Source organism: Chroicocephalus ridibundus, chromosome 6 (genome assembly GCF_963924245.1).
Source record: "Chroicocephalus ridibundus chromosome 6, bChrRid1.1, whole genome shotgun sequence".
Lineage (NCBI taxonomy): Eukaryota > Metazoa > Chordata > Aves > Charadriiformes > Laridae > Chroicocephalus > Chroicocephalus ridibundus.
The window spans coordinates 53,340,631-53,363,496 of NC_086289.1; positions in this window are offsets into that span (position 1 = coordinate 53,340,631).

The window sequence follows — 22,866 nt, forward strand, 5'->3', positions numbered from 1 at the left end:
GTAAAAAGAAGGTTCTAGACCCAAAGGATAAATACATTAACTGCATCCTTTTCACTTAGCTTTTAAATACTGAAGAGAGTTTGAAGAGTCAACACTCAATTTACTGGGTACACGTTTACAGACAAGAGTGATTTATATATATATTTCTAACCAAACATCTATACAAATGGGCTGAAATCTAAGGTTATTTCAGCTTTTGAGAAAGACTGTCATGATACAAGAAATGAAGCAATGGAGAAAATGTTCCAGTGGTTAATTTTTCTCCCTGTTAAATCTCTTCTCTATGATCAGAAGTATTAGGCTCGATACCCGCTGGCCCCCATGTGACCTTCACTTGCAAAATCTTTAAGTCATCAATTAAATTTCTTTTGTCTAGCTATTGCTCACCTGTGCAACATTCAGCATCCAGTACGGTGAGATCTTTGCAAAGCTCATATCCCACAAGGAACATACAACTTGGAAACCTGAAACAATCTTTCTTGTAGTCTGCCATAGCATGTATCACCGATAGAAGCAAAGACCACAAAAGCTACCTCCTCACCGTGTCCATTTCTCTGTCTGTGACTTTTTATACAGTCCCTAAGGACACTTCCACTGCAGTGATGTGTGGCCTCTTCTGCCTAACATGCCATAAACAGCTGTCCCTTTCACTTGCTCACCTTGCCCCATTTTCCTCATCCTGAACAGTGCACAAGAGAAGATAATTGTACTCTCTGGAGTACAATTCTTCAACAGGTCTACACTAGTGGAGGCCTACTAAAATCAATGGAGATAGGGTGATATACACAGCACCTGAGATCTTCTGCCTTTAACCAGTCATGTGGTAAAAAAAGTAGAGATTTTAAGTTCCATAAGAAAGCTCTAGTACCCTGGTACTGCAAGGTCAACAGAGCAGGCCTCTCTCTCTTAAAAAGTCTGAATTTCTTGAGCTGTCTTCTGGCATGCTTCAGCCCTGTGAATCAAATAACTGAGGAAAGATCATAAAAATGAGTAAACAAACATAAAAGGCTGGCCCTGAGCGCTATTGTATTTCAGAGCTGGCTCACTGCTCTTGTTAAAGGGCTGCTACAGACATATACAAAGAATCATATGAATAATGCTGGAGCCATCTACCTACAGCACAGAAACGTGATCTTTTCTGTTCAAATGTGGTTGAAATTTGTTAGAACTGGAAAAAAGATTACTCTTTCCTTAAAAGGGCATCAGCTTATGCTCGCTGCCTTTTTTTGATACAGGACTGGAAGGCAAAAAAAAGCCTAAAAATCCATTCAGTCCTTGCTCGCTTAATAACTTTAACATATTATTTCTAATGAAGATTAAAAACGCAGACTTGTAAAAACTGATCCTAAAAAGAAAAAACAGGGTTTAACTAACAAGGGGGAAAGGAAAGTATGGGAGGCAGCTTAATGCCTCAACATCCGTTAACAATACGAAAGTCTGAAGTCTTTAACTCATTAATTTGAAAGGGTTTGGCTCCGGCTTTTTATTTTGGCTTTTCATTTTTGTTTGTTTGTTTTTCCCCTCCCAAAGGAAATCTGGACTGTAGATGATTACTTTGAAAACAAAGCAGTACACAACTCTGGCAGAGAGATTCTCTTCAAAAGAGATCATTCGAGGAATAAAACATGCTTTAAATTAACAATCAGTTGCAACAGTGACAGGCCTCGGGGTTTGATGACACAGCCTCACATTAATTATGTGCTAAAGGAATGGGATTGTGTGCAATATAACACGGAGGATAAATATTAGGGTAAGCAGTTTCAAGAGGTCAGGCTAAAAGAAAGCCCCCTTTTGACACCAACATTGAGAAATCTGGGAAGGTTAAATACAAAGTTGAAACTAATACACATACACACACAATATCCTTTTCTAATTAGCATGAACCTCTGGCTACGGATCTGCTCACAGTACTGCATTAGAGGTAAGACAGCTGTTAATGTCCAAAACTAAATAGGAGGGTTTTCAGTCTATTAAGAAGGATTTGTACATTTTAAGTAGCAACACTAGTTGATTACTAATTTAGAGTACACTGAGTTGTGCTACATTTTCCTAGAACTACAAACCAACTTCAAGTTAATCTCTTCGGGGATTTGACCTGAACTAGTGAACCACTGCTAATCAAACAGGATCTCCATGGACCATGAACATTCTGTTCAACATTTTGTGGAAGTCCGATCATTTAGAAAATGTTCAATAAGATATGCTGTGAGCTAGAACTATGTTACTTTGGAGACCTCTCACGGGACACCTCAAATGATCCTGCTGAAGCACTCTGCTAACTAACCGCACATCAGGCAAGCGCCCATAGTGAATTTGATTCATCAGAAGAAAAAGCAGGATTTCAAATTCACTCTATGATCCAGATGAAGAAATGAAACCATTTTCCCATTAGCTACAGTATCAGCCTTTGACAGTCCATGGCCTAATTACGTTATCACCTTCAGTAATGTGCCTAGTTAGTCAAAACTGTCTTACATTATTGTCTAGTCTTAATAAATACATAAGTTTTACAAGGGGAAAATAGCTTTTTCTGAGATCAGGAGCTCTGCTTTTACAGCAGAGTGGTAATCTAGCCTGAGTCTGCTTGCCAGAGGCCTGCACTTACTGGACTTACTGGAACTTCCTCAGATAGGGAAAAGCTCTTCCAGTATTTGAAGTATAGCCTCCTATTAAAATTTTCATTTTTAAATGTCATGTTTTATCTTAGTTTTCTAGTTGAATTTGTTTTGGACCGCAGCTAAAACAACGCGTTCTCCTGTGGATTAAGACAAAATAATTGGAGAGTGGCCTGGAAGGAGAGAGGACCTATGCAATACCTGTGGCTTGAAAAGAATATAAAATCACAGCTCAAGAAAAATCACAGTTGTTCCACACCATGTTTCGGCTGTTATGTTTGCTGACGCCATCACTCCTGTTCCAGTTTTTTTTCTTTCCTTACGTGTAGGAGTGAACAAGCCCTAACTTGTACAAACCTTTATGCAATTCCAAATCTTGTTCCTGCTTTGTGTGAGACCAGGGGTAGGGTGGAGGGTCTTCAGCCAAATTTGCTAGAGAATGGAAACAAAACATTTCAAACTCTTACCTCAGAAGTAAATACCCATCCTAGAAGATTTCACATACAAGAGAGAGAAATGGCAGGCACCAACCAGCTGAAAAGCATCCTCTTCTGAGAGCAGCTGTTCTGCTTTGCAAAATTTAAGTCGCCACTCCCATAAAATCATGATGCAGAGATGTCCACACAACCAAGCAATTCTGTATGACAGAGACAGAAGGGGATGTCACGAGAAGGCTCTGAGACCAAGAGCTGGATACCAACCACATATTATAAAGTGTCATAGAGAGGAGGATTAACAAAACAGTGCTGTCAAGATCAGCTGTGATTGACACCTATTACATACATGTAAGACATACACTTAGCTTCCAGGCTTCCATGAGCCAATTAGATCCAGTGTTCTCAGGCAGACATTAGATGGGATAAATCCCCCACGCTGTGCACTGAAAAGTGTTACCTGGGGCCACCCTGGGATTGCCAAGGATGACTCTGGAGAAAACAAACAAATAAATAACTAAATACCAGAAAAATGAAAGTCCATCTCCCACTGGATTTCTTCTTCTGTCAAACTAAGAAGGCATTCAGGAATGTGGACAAAAATAAACCTTCCCTAACTGTGGAGGTGGAGTGCTCTGACTTCTATGGATTTTTAGAATTAGCTAATAGGTTCAAGGAAAAATTAATATAGTGTTCCAAACACTCCAGGTGACCTGTGCCAAATGTAGCAGCTGGCATTAATAGAGTAAATTACATGATTATATTAAAGATGAATGGTACAGCTTTACAAAAATAAATATCTAACTCTGTTTAGAATTTAAATCAGCTATAGCAGAAGCAGACCTACCAGGTACAAATGAACATAGTATTAAAGTGTAGAAATGAAAATCAGAGTCTCCATTTACCTTCCCATCTTGACCAGGATACAGACTTTGTGAATGCAGAACAAAGCTGATGGCATTTTTCAGGGCTTTCAAAGTCCCCACCACTGCAGTATTTTAAGAACCTGACACCTGGGGAAAGAATATATTGAGATCAGGACAAAGGTATAGTTTGATCTCACTGGAAACCAGAATTTTGTCTGTTAAAAGACCTCGATGCTTTGCTCTGTGGTAGAATGAAAACAAAACCTTTCAGTCTGGGGGCTGGGGAGTGGAAAGGTGAGCAAACTTTCTCAGAACTGGCAGTAGCCCAATGCTTACAGCATTTCCCAGAGGTAGGGCTTTTTTCTGAAGTAAACATCTGACACTGCATCTCCATGTCCCTGTGAGAATCCTTTAATCTGTGCTACTGGCAATTCTGAGCACCAGTATCTCTCCTGCTCCAGAGGATATCTATCCTTAGCCCAAAAGGCCAGTATATTTCTACAAAATATTCAAATGTTGATGTGGAGGGGGGCAAAAGCCTCCTGGAAAATTTTTCAGTGAGTTCTAGTTATGGTTCTGCAGTCTTTCCGTAATGGAGTATTTGTGTTGGCAGTAATAGGATTACCTGCATCATTAAAGGTTGCAGGAGCTCTCCCTTGGCAGGTGCAGTAAATGAAGAAAATTATTTTCAGAGTATTTGGTTTGTAACAGAAGGGCTTAATTATAGTTCCAATGAGGCTGAGCTGCACAGATGACGGTGATCAACATCAGCTCCAAAAAAACATAATGTGGTACATCTGAGAGGTACTGAAAGCAGCACTGTGGGCCACGGGATAACAACACACACAAGCCGTTTGCTTAGACAGGCTCTGAAAAGGCGAGAAGAGACAGTTTTTCATTATTATTTTCCCCTGTCTAAGGACAACTGGAAAGAAAAAGCATTCTAGGGTGCTTGCAACACATCACACAATGTACCTGAATTGACACAATTTCACATGTGGTCACACCATCTACTGAGTGCTATTGCAGCACTAAGCCTAAACCTATGACAAAGCTTAGGATGCCAAAGAATCAAAGCCAACCCCAGGAGATCCTGCTCACTATTATGGATGAGGCTGTGAGAGAGAGAAAAGAAATTAATTGCTAGCCAATAGAAGACATTACTTTAAACTTGTTCTAAATCCAACAGAGGGCTGAATTTGGGCTGAATTACCCTTCCACCCTCTCAGTCTGAAGCACTTTTCTTCTAAGTGTACAGAATATGCCACCTAACTAAGACAGTCTATTTAATAACCTGATTCTAAGAAGTCTTCCTCTTATTATCAGTCCTAATAAAATCAGTAGTTATTCAATCAGGAGCATATGAGGATCTAAAGAACCACAGCTGGTCTAAGCTCTTAAAGGAAAAAGTCTGCCTAAAGCTAATGACTATCGGAGATTGATCTTTATTTAAGACAGCAATTGTACTTAGGCATTTGGCCAATGGCCAAATAAATATAATCTTGAACATACATATATACACATATATTTTTCATGATTGTTTACTCAGGTATTCATTATATTTGAAACAATGCCAGCGTCAACATGGAGAAGTGACTAAGGATAAGATCCTGCACAGATCTGAAGACCGTTATAAACTCTGCGAACTCCATCTGAAAAGAAGAAATGGAGATTAACTGTACTGGATACAAGTCTGGATTTGTACTTTCAAAACTAGGTCAGGCTGCCACACAAATCAATCAGAACAGGAGTAAGCCTTGTACAGAACTCTTGGGCACAATTCTCTATTGTTTCAAGTATTTTTTGTCTGCAGAAGCGCTTACTCTCAAAGGCAAATACTGAAGCATCCAAGCAGCCTGGCAAGGTAGTGATAAGAAATACAGTGGGGAAGATTCCTTTTCTTATCCAGCCCAAAAGACATCTGAGAGCTGATGTACTGCAACCCCTGGAGTCTAGAGTATCCCTCGTTACTTACTCTAAATATCTAATAATGGGTCTGGGCCTTACACTTCCCTTCTGTTCCCCTTCCTCAGGTCAGTTTGTACCAGCGAATATCTTTCACAGGGAATTTGCCTGTAGCAGAAACCATGCAATATGACGTTATATGGACGCGCACTGCCGTTTTTCTCACAGATTCTCCCTTTGTGCACACATTTGAAGACATGCCATTAAGCTATTCCTGTATGCACAGTTAAGTGCAAGAATAGTATTTCCTGTCCCGTCCCTGCCAATGAAGCAGACATGCAAAGCCATCAACAGAGCACACAACAAGAATTCTATATGAATTAAAGGAAATGTAAGAGATGCCTTATATAAGCAACCAACAACTATTAATAATGGTAAGTATTTAAAGTGGCCTGGTGGCCCATGGTACTTTACAGAACATTCTGCATCAGGTGAGTTGGAAGCCAGCCTATGCTTTAAATGCTTTGATATGGGGATTCTAATCACCACTCACAAAAATTAGGCAGTAGTGTCTGTCTAGCTGAAAGCAACCACCACCTAATCATTCTGGACCATGCCTTTTCTAATCTGATCCTCTTGTTGAGAGGAGAAGAATTGAGCAAGGTTAGGTTCCCTTTCCAGCTTTTGCAGTGATTCTTGCAGTTCAGGGGAGGAAATATATGTCCGGGTAGTATGCAATGATTTTCCCATCCCCAATAGCAGTCTCTTTTCAGTTACAACACCCTGATACTTTTAACAAGCGCAAACAGTCTGACTCAAAAGTTCTTGGAATCAAACCTCTAATTTAATTTTAGTGGATCAGGTGATCAAGGGAAATTATCCAGCACAAACAACATTGGATTAAAAACAAAACAAGTTTCCTGAAAATTACTTCCATTTTTCATTTTATTCCATACCCCATCTGCTTCTGATGACTTAATTTCTGCCTCTCAAGATCTGGAGAGATTGGTATTCATTAAAAGAATCTATACCAGCTCAAGATTCTAAGACCTAGTGCTATGGTTTAAAAATATAGACAAATTGAATTCACATTGGTAATGGCAATTACACAATTGAATTGTTATATATTTATAGAAGCAGGCTCCAGAAAGTCCCAGCTGAAGCAATACTGACAGCAGCCAAGACGGCCTTTATAAGTAACTGTGAGCTGCCTTTTCCTTGTCAGGTCCAGGTCTGCCAGCATTGTCTTCAGGGTACAGCAGCCACCTGTTTCCAAAGGATGCTGAGGAGCAACGCATAATTCTAGACAAATGAGAAACATTCATGCAGCTACATTTTTAGTCTTACTGTTTGCGGTACAGATTACTATCCAAACTAAAATGGCGTAAGAAAAACAGTAACTGATCATGCTCACGAAAGAATCACTTCTATTTGAGAATCTTGGTCTCACACATGCGGCATGCCACAGAGGACCCAGGTCTCCTACAGGAAATGTACATTGTCCCACAATGCCCCTTCACAGCAGCCATGCTGCCTGCTTTTATAAAAGGGAAAGGATACTTCCCTTTAGTATCCTTTTCTGTACAAATTAATTTGAAGCTGGCACAAGATGGGATGCTACAATGAAAGTACGGAGTTTATGCCTTGGATATCAAAAGCAACATTGATTTTTGGATCCTGCAAAATTTTAGCAGCTGTTTCATCCATGAAGAGGAAGCTAGCACTTTATCCTTAGGGACTTTGTATCTCGTTTACAAAGAAGATGCATGCCTTACAGTCTCTCACTGAGACTTTTCCAGATACTCTCTGTTTACTCTCTTACTTAACCTTGAATACTGAAAACACACAAATGTCCTTTGGGAAAGGAGAAATACATTTCCTATTTTCTCACATGTTTCTTCATCTCTACCTCACTTCATTTAACCACACTAAGGCCATAGCACATACAGAATGGCTTATTTCTAGTAGTGTTGCTATTAAAGCACTTACAGTGCAGAAATATTATAACCTATGTCTAAACCAGAAGACTGGAGGTACTGCACAACTAGCCCATTTAGAAAGGAAACCAAAATCATATCGGACTCTTAATAATCTTAATAAGCTTTCACTGGCTTGACAGTTTGGATAACCACGAGACCAGGACCCTGTATTGACATGCAGTTGTTTACTCTGGTTTCTTATATTAGCTTTCAAATAAGACAGAACAAAAAGATGGAAAACTAGCATTTAACACATTACAGCATTTAGCATAATACAGTAGCTGTATTAAACATCCTATAAATCCTCCACTCCAGAGCCTTTCTTTTAAGAAAGCAGTGAAAAGAAAGAAGAAAGCACCCTTTGGCCTTTGAAGCATGCTTCTTCCTTACACAATAACTATGACTGATTCATACATCACTCATGTATATCTTGCCAGCCCAGCAAGATAAGCCTTGTTGCACTTTTTAATAACATACTTAATATTAGCATCCAGGTGTAAGCAACAGCAAGTTGGAGCTAGCATAATATTTCTCCTCCTGCATGCATTTTAGGGTTTCCTGAGATTAGCACTGTATTGTTCCTAGAAGAAACAGACAAACTCAAGAGTACCAGGTTTGACTATTCTTATGAATTCTGTTTTTTCTAATCTTCTTTGGTGCTCTTGACTTCCATCTAATAAATCATTTTAGACAGGCTTAGCCTTCACGCTCACACAAACTTTAATGGAGTGACATATACAGCAGGCAAAGTTTCAAGTTCGGCATGAGTCTTTTACTGAACTATGGCTGGCTTTCAACTGAAAATGTCTTTAGCATACCTAAACTTTGCATTTTTTTATGCTACAGTACCAAAGCAAAGCTCCCAAGGGAGCTAATATGCCTTACCTTGTAAAATCAGCAGTTCTACAAGACCTCAGACTGTGCTGATTCTAAAAGAAATGTGACAATATTTGCATCTCTGTTCAAAGGCAACATCAGAGTGTTTCAATCAGATTAATGGATTCATATTTTCCCTTAGATCTGAATGTCCAGACAATTTTTGCCCAATTGAGATACCTGCATCTTCTTCACATTTCAGTGTGAACAAAGCATCTTTTCCAAACGTCGTGGCAGCATTCTGCCTGTTTCTGCCTTGAAAACAAAATGCTAAAGGTTAGTCTGGGTTTCCAGTGTCTCTTCGTCATTGTCATGGTTTAACCCCAGCCAGCAACTAGGACCACACAGCCACTCACTCACTCCCCTTGTGGCAGGATGGGAGAGACAATCAGAAGGGTAAAAGTGAGAAAACTCGTGGGCTGAGATAAAGACACCTTAATAAGTAAAGCAAAAGCCACATACGCAAGCAAAGCAAAACAAGGAATTCATTCACTGCTTCCCATCAGCAGGCAGGTGTTTAGGGACATCTCCAGGAAAGCAGGGCTCCATCATGCATAACAGTTACTTGGGAAGACAAAATGCCATAAATCCAAATGCCTCCCTTCTTCCCCCAGCTTTATCTACTAAACATGACATCACGTGGTATGGAATATCCCTTTGGTCAGTTTGGGTCAGCTGTCCCGGCTGTGTCCCCTCCCAACTTCTTGTGCACCCCCAGCCTACTCGCTGGCAGGGAGGTGTGAGGAGCAGAAAAGGCCTTGACTGCTGAGCAACAACCCGAAACATCAGTGCACTATCAACACCACTCTCATCCCAAATCCAAAACGCAGCCCCATGCTAGCTGCTAGCAAGAAAGTTAACTTCATCCCAGCTGAAACCATGACAATCACGCAGACTGAATCTTCCAGGAATAGGTGTGGGGTGGGTCCTCCCCCTCCCCCCCCTTTTATTAAGAAAGTAGGTTAACATGCATCCAACTGGGAAACAAACCAAATTTTTGGTGTGACCCTGTACATACAGCATGATTGCTGGAGACTTGGTCATTCTAGAGAATTTAACTGACCCTGAGGACAATCATCATCTTACCAGACTGACATTTCAAATAATTGTTTAAACTTGAATGTGTTTTTCAGTTGCCTGAAAGAGACAATAAGTTGTATATTTTACAAACACCAGAAAAAACAACCTTATTCTTACTTGCTTCAGAAAGAGGCACTAAAATAGACTAAGATGAATACACATTGGAATAATTTACCATGGCCATTCAGACATAATTTCTATAAGGAAGAAAACACAAATAGCTCAACTTTAAGGACATAAAATTGCCTTGAAGTATAAACAACAATTTACATTTACATTCATCTCAGTCTCTATAGGAATGCATGCTCCTTAAAGCCATAATCGGAAGGCAAACAAACAAACAAAAAAATCATTCTTGTAACCAGCCAAGAAATTTGAGTATGCTTTCCTTCTAATCCGAGCTTAAGTAATGCTAATTTCTGTCCTATTTCTTCTCCACCCTAATAAAACATAAGCACATGAATAATTATTTGCCATCAAAAAGGTAGGTTGGGAGAAAAAACAGTTGAACTTTTACCTTTAGTCAGAAACACAGTAAATTTTAAAAAACCTGTTTATTTCCCATGTTCCCTCCATACAAAGACAACAGTGTACAGGGAAGTGCGAAAGAGCTCAGAAAATTACTGTATTTAGCAACTGGCATCCAGGGACTTTATTTGTTTAAAACTTTTTTCTATCATATGAAGGCATAAGTTTTACCCTGTAGCCTATGAAACTGAGTAATGACGTAGCTGTATCACTATCATACAAATTCCAGGCAGTAACTTGAGCTTCTTTTAGCAACTAGAATATGAAGTTAACTTGAGGTTAGGAAAGACCGGGAGTCTTCTAGACAGTGAGAAGTCAGGGGCTGAGAATATTCTGTATTTACCACGTACGTGGGTTTGTGTGCATGTGCAAAAATCCATCAAATTGCAACAGGAGATAAAACACCTCTTCTCCCAGCACACGTGCCTCCGAAGCCCTTTTCTCAAAGACTGTGTGGACCGTCTAAAGTGTATTTATTGGAAACAAGCATCGGATAACATATAACAATCTTATCTTGCCTAGACACAAAACACGATGTAACTATGTTAAGAAACCACAGGTGACTTGCTCTTCTCACAGGCCATACTAAGCAAAGATTATGTTATATAGGGTAAAATAATGATATATAAACTGAGAGTAAGTTCTTGAGAAAAAATCTTAACCTTGAGAAATTTTCCTCTCCTCCTTCTTCTCTTCTTCCCTAGGAGACAAAAGAAAGAATGTAAGTCTGGGGGCAAGAGGAAAGAGAGGAGAAAGTACTGTTTATTTATATAAAACATTACAGCTTGGCATAATTAAGTATTTCAAAACTCCACCCTAAATTCCAAGGAAAGAAAAACTGCTGCTTCCTATAGCAATTGTCTCTTACTAAATTCTGACTGTATTTCATTCGGCATAGTACAGTTTTGTATGGAGTTTGTTTTTTTTAAATTCTCATCTGGATTTCAGTCGAAGTGTAAAAGCAGCATTCTTTAGAAAGTGGAGCTGATCAGGCAAATGTTTCATGCTAGCAAGAATAGTGATATTTCAAAAATATTTTCATCCTATTTTGGTATAAAAAGGAAATGACTCAAAGATATTCCCAGGAATGTTTTCCTGAATAGGAAGTGATCCATGAGAGCAAGGAATAAACCCTTATTTGAATACCTAAGAAGCTCCACAACTAACAGGTCATAGAATTAGCCTCTCTGTCCCCTTCACATTCAAGTTATTTATCTTAACTCAAAAACCCCCCCAAGAAACAGCTTCCCTCCCCCATACTGCGTTGGTCAGGGGACTCACCTGACCTCTCAAAGGCCAAACTTTCCACTCTAAAAAGGAAGATTTGGAAGGATCTTACAACACCACCTGGAAGAATGCCTTGACTTACCAGGTATTCCAGTGGTCTTATTCATTTTTCCTATACATTTCTCTCTACTTTTGGACCTTGAAAACTTTTTCTTCTGAACATTTCATCCAACCAAGCACGTTCCCATGAAAACTTGCTGGTTTGAACTCGGGGGTTTTATTGTTGGTGTTGGATTTTTTTGTTGTTTTTTACAGATAAAGTTATGAAAAAGAAATTAGACTAAACTCATTAATGTTCTTAAAATCTATTCATCATACAGGTAGTTTCTGTAATCCTTTTTCTCCACTTTTCTAGGAGTTATTCATACAAGTATCATCTGTACAACGTTTAGGGAAGAACTTTTACACACATGAATGAGTATTCAGGCATGAACTGTATTATTCATATAGTCTATACATTTGCTCTAGAGAGCAAGTCTGGAAGCATTTCATTATAATACCACACATGCAATTATGTGGTGGGAATATGATAAGACAAAATTGGTAGACAGCCAAAAAATTTTAGTTTCTCCGAGTCAAAAAGTTATTAAAATCCACAGATCCACACTGTAAAGAGTTAAACACTGTCTCTTGACTTCCCCCATAGTCTAAATCACTAGAAGTCCTCAGTTCCGATCTCCTAATCCTATCACAAAGCAGAAACTCCATTATTTTACCCTACCAAGTGACCACATCCCTCAAATTTAGAGTACCAAATTTAGTTGCTTTGTCAAGTTAATAGCAGCTAAAAGATCTGAAGGCACGTGGGTGACAATTTCAGAAGATCAGCAAACGGAGAATTTCTTCCTTTCCACCTTTATTTTTGCACTATGCAATGGAAGAGTTCCAGAAAACTTGGGACGTAGAAGTGATGGACATTATACAACAAAATTCTTGTATTACAAACACTGAATCTGTCTCAGGTCAGTGGAGGTCTTCTACTGAAGAAACATGTGTTTATAAAGAGTGGTTTGTAAGGAGAATTTCATCTTAAAAGAGCCAAGAACTTCTCAAGCTCTTCCTTCACCAATTTAAGGTCTTATCTAAAGCCCACTGAGATATAAGAAAGTTTCAGTTAATTGACTTCAGAGGGCTTTGGATCAGAAGATCCTGACAAATCTGACTCTAGAGCAGCTCTTGAAAGGGAACTGAAAAAGTCTGTCTTATCCCGCTATATTAAAAATAAATAAATAAATAAAAATCGGAATGGCACAAAAAGGAGTGAGAGGTATTCCAGAGGTACATATGTGCCCTTTATATATCTGATGGCTTAAAAAAATGTGAGGGATGAATAATGCCTACTTTCAGAAAACAGAGGTTACAAGGCAAACCACAATGCAATTGAGCTTTACTTTTATCTCCGTCGACTGTAGAGCCACATGCATTCTCAGCAAACTTTATCTTGTGTTACCCATTTTTTGAAGAAAATTAGATGAAATGGGGTTCCTATCTCCAATATCCACCTAAATGGGATAGAAAGAGAGACAGAAAACACACTCACATGCACTATCTGAATTTTGTATGGCCTAATCACACCACACACACCAGGCTCCCCACACACCTTCCCTCTGAAACTCTGCAGAGCTACGTTCTCAAACACCAATGCTGCATCCTTTTCTAGCAGTATAAAAGCTGCACTAATGATCAGCACTAAGCCGAGATCGTGTGACAATCGTCCTCGCTACTTCACTCTTGGAGACCTTCTCAGTTTTCCTTGCCTGCAAGAAGCCAAGCGCCTTCTCACAGTGGGGAGGCCTCAGCTCTGCTGCTCAGCCTGGGGCAGGCAGGGAGGCAAGGCTCTCCCTCTGGCCCTGTTTCACTTCACAGAAAGGCCGGAGAATGATACCGAAAGCAGCTTAGCTGCATTTTCATCCTGACCATGATAGCAACAAGCCCTTTAGCTGTAGAGACCAAGGAGCTGGGGTTGTTCAGCCTGGAGAAGAGAAGGCTCCGGGGAGACTTTATAGCAGCCTTCCAGTAGCTGAAGGGGGCCTACAGGAAAGCTGGGGAGGGACTTTTTACAGGGGCATGTAGTAATAGGACGAGGGGCAATGGCTTCAAACTGGAAAAGGGTAGATTTAGATTAGACATTAGGAAGAAATTTTTCACTCTGAGGGTGGTGAGCCCCTGGCCCAAGGTTGCCCAGAGAAGCTGTGGTTGCCCCATCCCTGGAGGTGTTCCAGGCCAGGCTGGATGGGGCTTTGAGCAGCCTGGTCTGGTGGGAGGTGTCCCTGCCCAGGGCAGCGGGGTGGAACTAGATGATCTTTAAGGTCCCTTCCAACCCGAACCATTCTACGATACCAAAGTCAGACAGGGAACCTGCATTCCCATTTACATCAGTAAAGGATTTCTTCAGCTCTCTTTAAAAGCAGTATTTCCCTCAGAAAAGCCCACGATTGTCTCAAAGGTTGCTACTTTACCAGCACTCACTGACAAGCATTTTTGACATTCATTCTCTCCACTCTCTCTGAGACAGCAAAAGACTAAGATTCAAGATGAGGTTTGGATATCTTTGCTTTTCTGAGTTTATATCAGCCCTTAACATTAATAGCATGTATTTACTGTGGTCTGGTAAACAGAATAGAGAACATAGCACATGGTAGTGATTTAAACTGTGTCATTAGCACATAGCAGGGGGGAGGGCTTTACTTGTATAGTTCACACATACCATACAAATTCTTTAAACAAATAAAGAGATGTGGAGGGAGGGAGGGGCGGAGGGAAGGGGAAGAGACCTATACAAAACCCAAATTTTCCATGCTCTCCCACTCTTATTTGGAGGGCTGGCTTTTTTTCCCACAATATGATGGAGTCTCTCCTCTTACCCAGTTCATCAGAAATTCCTCTCACGCTGCGCACACTGAGGTGGCACGCTGCCTACTTTTCAGGAAGATCTTGGCAATGCACAAGCAGCTCTAGAACACGCGCTGCGGGCAGAGAACATAATCTCATATATTATTTAATAGATGCAGTCACCATTTCACATGCAGGATATTAACCCTTTGCGCCTGTGAATTCCTGACAGAAACAAGTACTGCAATGAACAAAGTCTTAAATAAAGAGTGGATAATAATCACTTTAGGGTGGAGAATATGATGACTTGTCCTTTTTAAAAATTTAATGATGTATTTTTTGTGTATGTTGGAGTTACACAATGACATGTAACTCAAAAGAAGTATTTGTCAAAGCTCAAGATGGCATACCAAGCCATTGGGATATCCGTGTTCTCACCTCTCTGCCAGTACATAGCATAATGCTGGCTGCTGTGCACTGATGCAAGCAGCACTCATCCTATTTTTACATTACTTCCAAGGATAAAAGTAAAACCAAAAGGGGAAGGAGAATACTGGAAGAGTGTGACATGTGAAGGTGATTTTATATTGTTTAATAAGACATGACACAGTTCTTGATTCAATCTAGAGCGTCAGTTTTTTAACATGATGTTGGTCTACAAAACATGTTTCATATGGATTAGAATTAGTAATACTTCACAAACATTATTTAGTCACCACAAGGTTGGCTTTCACCAACCTTGTAGATAGGTAAGTAAAATTATCTCTTTTTTACTTTTAGGAAACCTGAGGCAAAGTCATTCAGGATCAAATTTATTCATTGGAAGAAACAAATATTCTTCACTGAGTTTCCCAACAGCCCCAAGGTGTCCAAGACCCATTGATTTCAGTGGTCCTTTTAAAATCACAAACTTGTCATCTTGAGCTATTGAACAGTTCTAAAAATTAGAGGAGATGGTTTCATTCAGAGTTGTGTCAGGATTAAAACCTAGGAACCTGAGAAGGCCAGCTATGCCCGCAGATACACAGGGCAAAGCTGATCTGAAATAGTTTGGGCTTTTTGCTCACAACCGTTCTACTTTAAAATCTTTGCTGAGCAGGCAGCGACAGGCCCTGAATAACAGGAGAAGATGACAACCCCACAAGGATGTGGGGCAGACTCGATAGAATATCTAGATATTTATATGTCACCCAGAGCTGCAGCATGTAAGAGCATTGATTTATTGTCCTAACATTTCATGAAGGAGGAAGAATTATTGCTCAGACAGGGAACTGAAGCAGAGAAAGAATGAGTGACTTTCTTACAATCCCACAGGAAGCATACTCTATTTAAGTAGACTACTGCATCACCTACAGTTTCCAGGTTAATTTTACACAAAGATTAGCAGTTTAGCAGCTCTCACAAGTGTTTTCAGCAGCAGTGAATACCCTGTTCTCCAGGATTCAATCCCAATTTACAGACAAATAAGCATAAAGGAGCTGAGAGAACTTTCCAAAGACACAGGCAGGGGCCAGCTGTCGAAGCCCACCAGTGAAAATTAAGTGTTTTCTGAAGTCTCCTCAATATACATGGAGTTAGAGCACAAGAAGACTGGAAGGGGTTTGAGTTTGGCAGATGTGATATAGAAGAGGAGAAATTACTGCTATCTTAACATATCTCATTCCTGAAGGATTTTTGGAACCATAATTTAAACCAGATAAATTTCTTACTAGAATTAACACCGTCCTGCACAGATATACACATAGTAAGTAGATCTCCCTTCCGCATTAGGAAGCAAAGAGATTAACATCAGCTTTCCATCCTCATCATCATTCCTACCTCTGTATCTCCAGCTTCTGTCAAATTGACAAGACTTGTCCTTTTTAAGAAAATATCACCTGAAAAAGTGTGGAGGGAAAGGAGTCAAGGAGAGAAGACAACTACAGGGAGAGAATGCAGAACACAGTGGTGTATTTAAAGACTATTACTTGTGATGCCCTAGTACCACCTTTGGTTGAGGCTCACCAAGTGTGAAAAAGCTTACAAACATTCCCAGAAGAGAATGAAGTTTAATTTGCTTGATATCACCTCATTTGCAGTAAGAGATTCCCCCTGGATTTCCTTTATTTTTTCAAGAGAAAATAAAACACTGAATTCTTCTACTATAGTGACTGAACTGTATCTCTTATCACTATGCCATGACTGTATCCCCTGGAGGGTTGGTTGGAAAAGGCTCACTTGATTTTTCCGTGATTTAGGATTCTCATGCACCATGGGGAAGAGGTACATGCAAGGAACCTGCTTTGAGAGGTTCACACAGTAATGCCTGAAAAAGGAGGAGAAAGGCCGCAAAACCCCTCCTATTCTTTCAGTTATCAGACGTGTCCTGTGGATTTCTGTGTATTGTAGCCCATGGTTACAGCCACAAGCCTTTTAGGCCAAACCCTCAGAGCATATCAAATGCACCAGGAAAGTCAATGTAACAATTTTAGCAGAGTTTCAGCAATTTGCTGTTGCCAAGAATTAGGCCCAGGAGCATAACAAAGACAGTTGCTTAAACCTATTAATAAGTAGTGCACTTTTACCACCTCAGTATTACAGTGGCGACTGACTGAAAGCCATTTCAAACACACACGTAGGTGGTCTGCTTCATGATGCAGAAAACAGGGAAGAAAATTAATTGAAAAAAGAAATGAAATAAATTTATATAGATGCACCTACATGCATAAAAAAATACACAGATATGTATGTGTATATATTTATGCATATTTGTAAATATACACATATGTATCTACACCAATACAAATACACGTATATACACAAACATAAGACACACAACAGATACATAAAATCGTTTCAACAGGATATAAAGAGTTAACTTATAAAGCAGGCCAAATGTTTTTTAGTACACAAAAGCTAACCTTTGAAATATCAAGCAAAACAGTCATTAAGAAGCTCCTGGACCTGCCAGCTGCTCTTTTAAAGCTTCACGTTAACAACTGCTGAAAGAGGCCCTTCAGGCTTCCTTCCCTGCTGAGAATCAGGCAAACTTCACTTCTAGAGAGCTTCAGCAGTCAAAATGTTCTTCTGTAGTGGTAGCATTGTACCGCTGAAACAAATGGGTTTCCTTCGCAGCTCGTACAGCTAGGTATTTAGAGAGATATTGCTTTGGCAAGGTTATTATCCACTTTGTGCTGTCAGAAACCAATTTGTGGTTTTTGCAAGAATGGTCATACTGCATTGTGGGGTTTTCAGACAGGGTTAAAGAGTCAAGCAGCTCCTCATCTTTCTTCTTCTGATTGTCCTTTTAGCATTTTAATCCCATAGAGGGAAAGAAGAAACAGAGCAGGAAAACCAGTATTTTTTTACTACTAACACATAGCAGAATGTCATTTGCAGAATATATTATCTTCTTTAAACTAGCAAAAATAGGGATAGTGCTTTTCCAGGCGTGCCTTTTCAGGTCCTGAAAGAAACACCGTTGCCACCATTTTATCTCCTGGCAATTTCACTTTCCACCCCAACTCTTCTCCTTTGCTTTTTCTTTTCTTGAGACAGTAACTACACCGTCACCGAGTGCCTCACACAGCTACCATCCACTCACTTCCATCTGTTCTCATTCTTACACAGCACCACTGCAAAATGTATCCTAAAGAAGCCTCAGGCTATTTTACTTGGTGCCCTAGTAATGATGTTCTCTTATGTGAGCAGTTGAGAAGGATGACAGGTTGACTCTAATCTACTGCATGCAGGTGCCATTTGAATGTTAATTATGCCTAGCTAAAAATTCTGCTTTCAGGCCATCCTTCTTTAAATGTGAAATTAAGATAGCAAATTTCATACGACGAGATTCATTCCTGGTGACTGTAGACAGCTAATAGAGACATCTAGGTTGGAAGCCTAATCAACAAAACGAGCAGATTATTTGTCTCTCTCCAGTGACTCTGAGCAGGGCTCAGTTAAGGGCCTGAATCTGGCTCAGGTGAATCTAGGCTGTATTTTCTAATTCTCATTTGCAGATAAAGAATCCTGATCAAGAAGAGTTGTCCTCTCAGAAGGAGTTCTCAGGGAACTTGAGAGTTCCTCTTTGAAGAGGACACTGTTGCTGTCTGTGGCGCGATCGGACATGACAGACATGATGTTACATTTTCATGACTGGTCATAGAACAAGGACGCGTCTTCGTCTCACCACCCTCATGTTACCATAAATATGGTAACAGGGAATGGTATACAGGGAAGCACAAACTGTAGCATCATTAAAGCACTGTAAGTCATGGCAATTCAGATGTCATAAAGTACTTTACTTCTCTCTCAGTCACAGGCAACCTACTCTAAGCTACCGTGCCCTGACTGTAGTCCTGCAAAAGGTGATCATAGTCAGACACAGGTGAAATGTACTATAGTAACTTGTTCACTTCATCCTTAGGGAATAATTTAGGTCCTTTTTTATTATTATTATTTTAAAGGTAATGCTATTTCTGTAGCCTTGTTAATTATTCTAGTGTTCCATTCAATATTAAGTGTCTAGGTGCCACCGCTAGATCCTGTATATGAAATAGAAGGAGACGGGGAGGAAGAAACTAAAACCAGTTTACAATAATTGATATTTCCAGACCATAATCTTGGCATATCTTTAAATCCATTCATAATTGTTTGCTACCTGTTCCTGAATATGAATAGGCTATTTCACCCATGAATGGTGAGTGCTAAGCTCCTTCCCTGGTTACGAAAGATCCATAACTCAAAAGGGCTGCAGGCCAGAGTGAGTGGCAAATATTTTCTTCCCCCCGCCCCAGCAAGTCAAAGAATCATAATCACCCTTCATGGATGAGAAAGTCTAGTTGTTCTTGTTTGGTTGTATTTCTTTTAAATTAAGCTATTTAAAATGGGACTGAATCTTGGCATCAGACAGTAAACAGCAGGTTGGTGATAGATCTGGATAATTTGCACTTTGGGGCTTGTTGGATAAGCCAAAAACAGTTAAAAAAAAAAAAAAAAACAAAAACCCAAAAAATTATTTGACTACCAAAACTTTGGTTTTTTTCTTTTGGGCATACTTTCACCGAAGTGAATGACAAAATTAACATTGAAGGAAATTTTTTTTGGCCAATATGAAATATATTGTTTAATTTGGTCGTATATTTATAATTTAATCTTTTTAAAAACTAAATTTCGATCCAATGTTTTATTTCAATGACCGTTAAAAGAATCACTATTCCACCTTCATCTACAAGGGAGATAATGAGAAATGAAACAAAGTTTTGAAAGCACAGCAATGTGAATATCAAAGGACATTGGAAAACTGGAACAACCATGGAAAGAGAAATAAGCATAACTGTAGAAGCAGAAAGGGACAAAAATGCAGAAAAGACAGAAACACAGAAAAGGTTGAACACTTGAGATTGACGCTATTCTTCCTACCTTGACACCTTCTAGGAACTCACACAGGGATGCTGCCAGGATATCCATCCCGAAGTCCAGGATGTAGCACTGTCCTTTCCCAAGGGCCCACTAAGGGATTCACAGAAGAAATCCTTTAAGATGATAGTGCAGACAGCTCCCTGCATGATCCCTGTTCTCTTAAAAGATGTACGTGGAAATGCTATCCCTGCAATAAAAATCAGAGGCGAGTAATGAACTGTACTTAGCAGACACTTTTGACTTTGTATTCTACCTATTCATCCATTTCTGCCAGAAGTGTTTTGAACATGCTAAACATCCAAGAGCTGAAAGATGCTTAGATTTATTTTGTCACCTTAACAGGTTTCCTCTTGCTCACCAACATCCTCTTTTACAGCATTTCCCTCCCCAAGTTACATTGGCCCCAAATGCTGAACCAAAAAGATTGAGCACTGGGTTTAAAAATCAATATTCTGCCACTCCGCATAGCTAGAAATGGGAGCTTTTTCCTCTAGTGATTAAACGTTGCCAGCTTCCCAGTGGGTTTCAGAATATTTGTTTCCAGCCCTGAAGGTCCCAAGATTTTAAAGCAGTGACATTTTAGCTATCTTTACAGGAAACGCATATTTATCATATGAACAGGTTTTAAAACCTCAGGGAGCATATCCTGAAATGACATACATAGCTTCTACAGCATAACAAATTGGTTACTGTTAATTGTACTATTAGTTGTACACAGTCAACTAAGTCACCTGCTTACTTCCCTTGGCATACGTACTTGCATTGTAAAAGGTCAGGTGTGCTTTAGCCTACAGTGCTTTACAACTATAGAAGAGAAGTGTTCCGATAAAATGTTAAGATATTTGTAAAATGGTTGATTTCTCAGATCATCTAATAGACATAGTGTGAATGGAATGCAAATTCTTTAGCCAGTAATAATGCTGAAAAGAGCATTGGTAAATCTGAAACCTACATTTCCTCTTCTTTCCTTCATCCTCACGTGTCATTGTTGATTAGTGGCTTTCAAAAGCTTTTACACTGTAGGTGAAATGTCTTGTCTAATCTTTGCTAAAAAGTTGAGCTGTTCTGGAATTTAAAAAGAAGAGTATGAAAAAAGTATAAAATAATATTTACAAATATTAGAAAAACATGCTAAAAATAGAAAAAAATTAGAACATCCACACATACAGACTTTTACTGCCTTTTATGCCCAGTAAACAGCCGAACATTGGTAGCAGAACAAACAGCTCAGCACAGTGTTTTTCCATGTGCATCAGAACTAACAAAACTTAATTTCTTCTAGCTTTGTCTCCTTTATTGTTGCCAAACAAAATATAAAATGGTTGAATTCTTTCTGCCATCTTCTCTCTGGGCAATTATTTGTGTTTCTTTACTCTACCTAGCTACTAGTTTTCAAATTCTAAACCACTATTACAGTTAAGTGAAATTCAAACATGCATTATTCCAAAATAAATCAAAATGTTTTGCTTTAGATGTCTTCCATCTGCCTTCACCTTCAAAGGACTTGTAGTTTAACCGCTTTTACCCTCAGTTCCCATAAGGAATAGGGATACATAACTGCCCTTCACTTCCCGTAACGCATTCATACTAAAATTATACTAAATCTCAGGTTGCTCTGTGGCAATGTATTAGAGATCATATAACAAGCATCGGCCTAAACAATAAGCACAATCTCTCCATTTCTGTTCCACACTGCTCACTGCTGCATCAAGCAAAAATGAGAAAATTCAAACATGGAATAAGATACTACAATATTTCAAAATTCTTGAGTTTAAGCCATTTTTTTCTGGTTCTCCCTATCATTAAATATTTGTCATACAGATACTAAGTCTGAATTTTTCTATAGCTCTTAATCAACTCAGGTTGTTATGAAGAGTTCATTTTCTATTCATAATTCCCAAAGCTTTCTGATCTGGATGTAGGCAAAGAATTCAAACATCCCTTGCAAAACATTTTGGAAGTTTTCCCAGTCAGTCAAGGATTTCCTCAAGATAAATCTTGAGCCCTTTTAAAAAGGAGAACAAGCATAAGCTTTGTGTGTATGTATGACATATAGAATGTGAATTTCTGTATGTCTGCGCCAACAATATTTCAAAGGCCTGCTGAGATCTCCTGAAAAAAAAAGATCTGCGTCATCACTTCTGAATTTATTTCCTTTCTTCATTTTAGCATGAATTATCATTAATAATCAAGAATTAATTATAGAACTTTTATTATTGAAATAATAAAATACAGTCATGAAAGACCCTCAAACTCTATCAAAATCTAGAGCGACTCTAGCTGCTCACTGTCAAAGCTCCTTATTTGTGATATCTCAGCAAACTGCAGTGGAAATGATCACATGATGAAGGTAATTATTATTGTTTTCTTGAAATAATAAGCAGGCGCAGGTTATTTCCCATGAAATAAAAATCTTCCAAGCATTTTTATTAGTAACAAACCCCAAAATATGTTAAGCAGGGGTGTGAAACAATGTGTTAAACATTTACATTCTGTTTCATTCTCACAACGTATTTCCTAGTAGAATGTTTTTCAAAGTTCCACCAGACATCAATGACATTGGGCTTAGGCCCTAGAGCAGTAGGCTACTGCGCATTTTACAGCATCAAACTTATTGTTATCTATATGTACTGGGAAGAATTAAGAGTCTCAATTCAATTCAAGAACTGCTTGCCAGGCTTCCTGCAACCAGGGCATAATTTTTTTTTAGATGACACATTTTAAGTTTGTGGGTTTGAAGAAACATTTATCTCAGGCAAACATGTAGATAAAGTAAAGCACAACATCTCATCTCATTAGAGGACTGTATTACTGAATCCAAGCACGTCCTCCTTCTATCATGCTTTCTCTTAAGATAAATATCCACATTCCAGTCATAATGAGCCAAAGAATTCCTAAATGTGACTTTATTCAAATCAAAGATGGTCCCATAGAAGTTCAAGCTACTAGCAGCATTTTTTAAGAGAATGTTTGATTCTTCAAGAGCTATATGACATATGAATCTGATGAACAGATCACAGGAGAACGTTTTTTGTTAGTATATAAACACAATGATTAGGAGTTA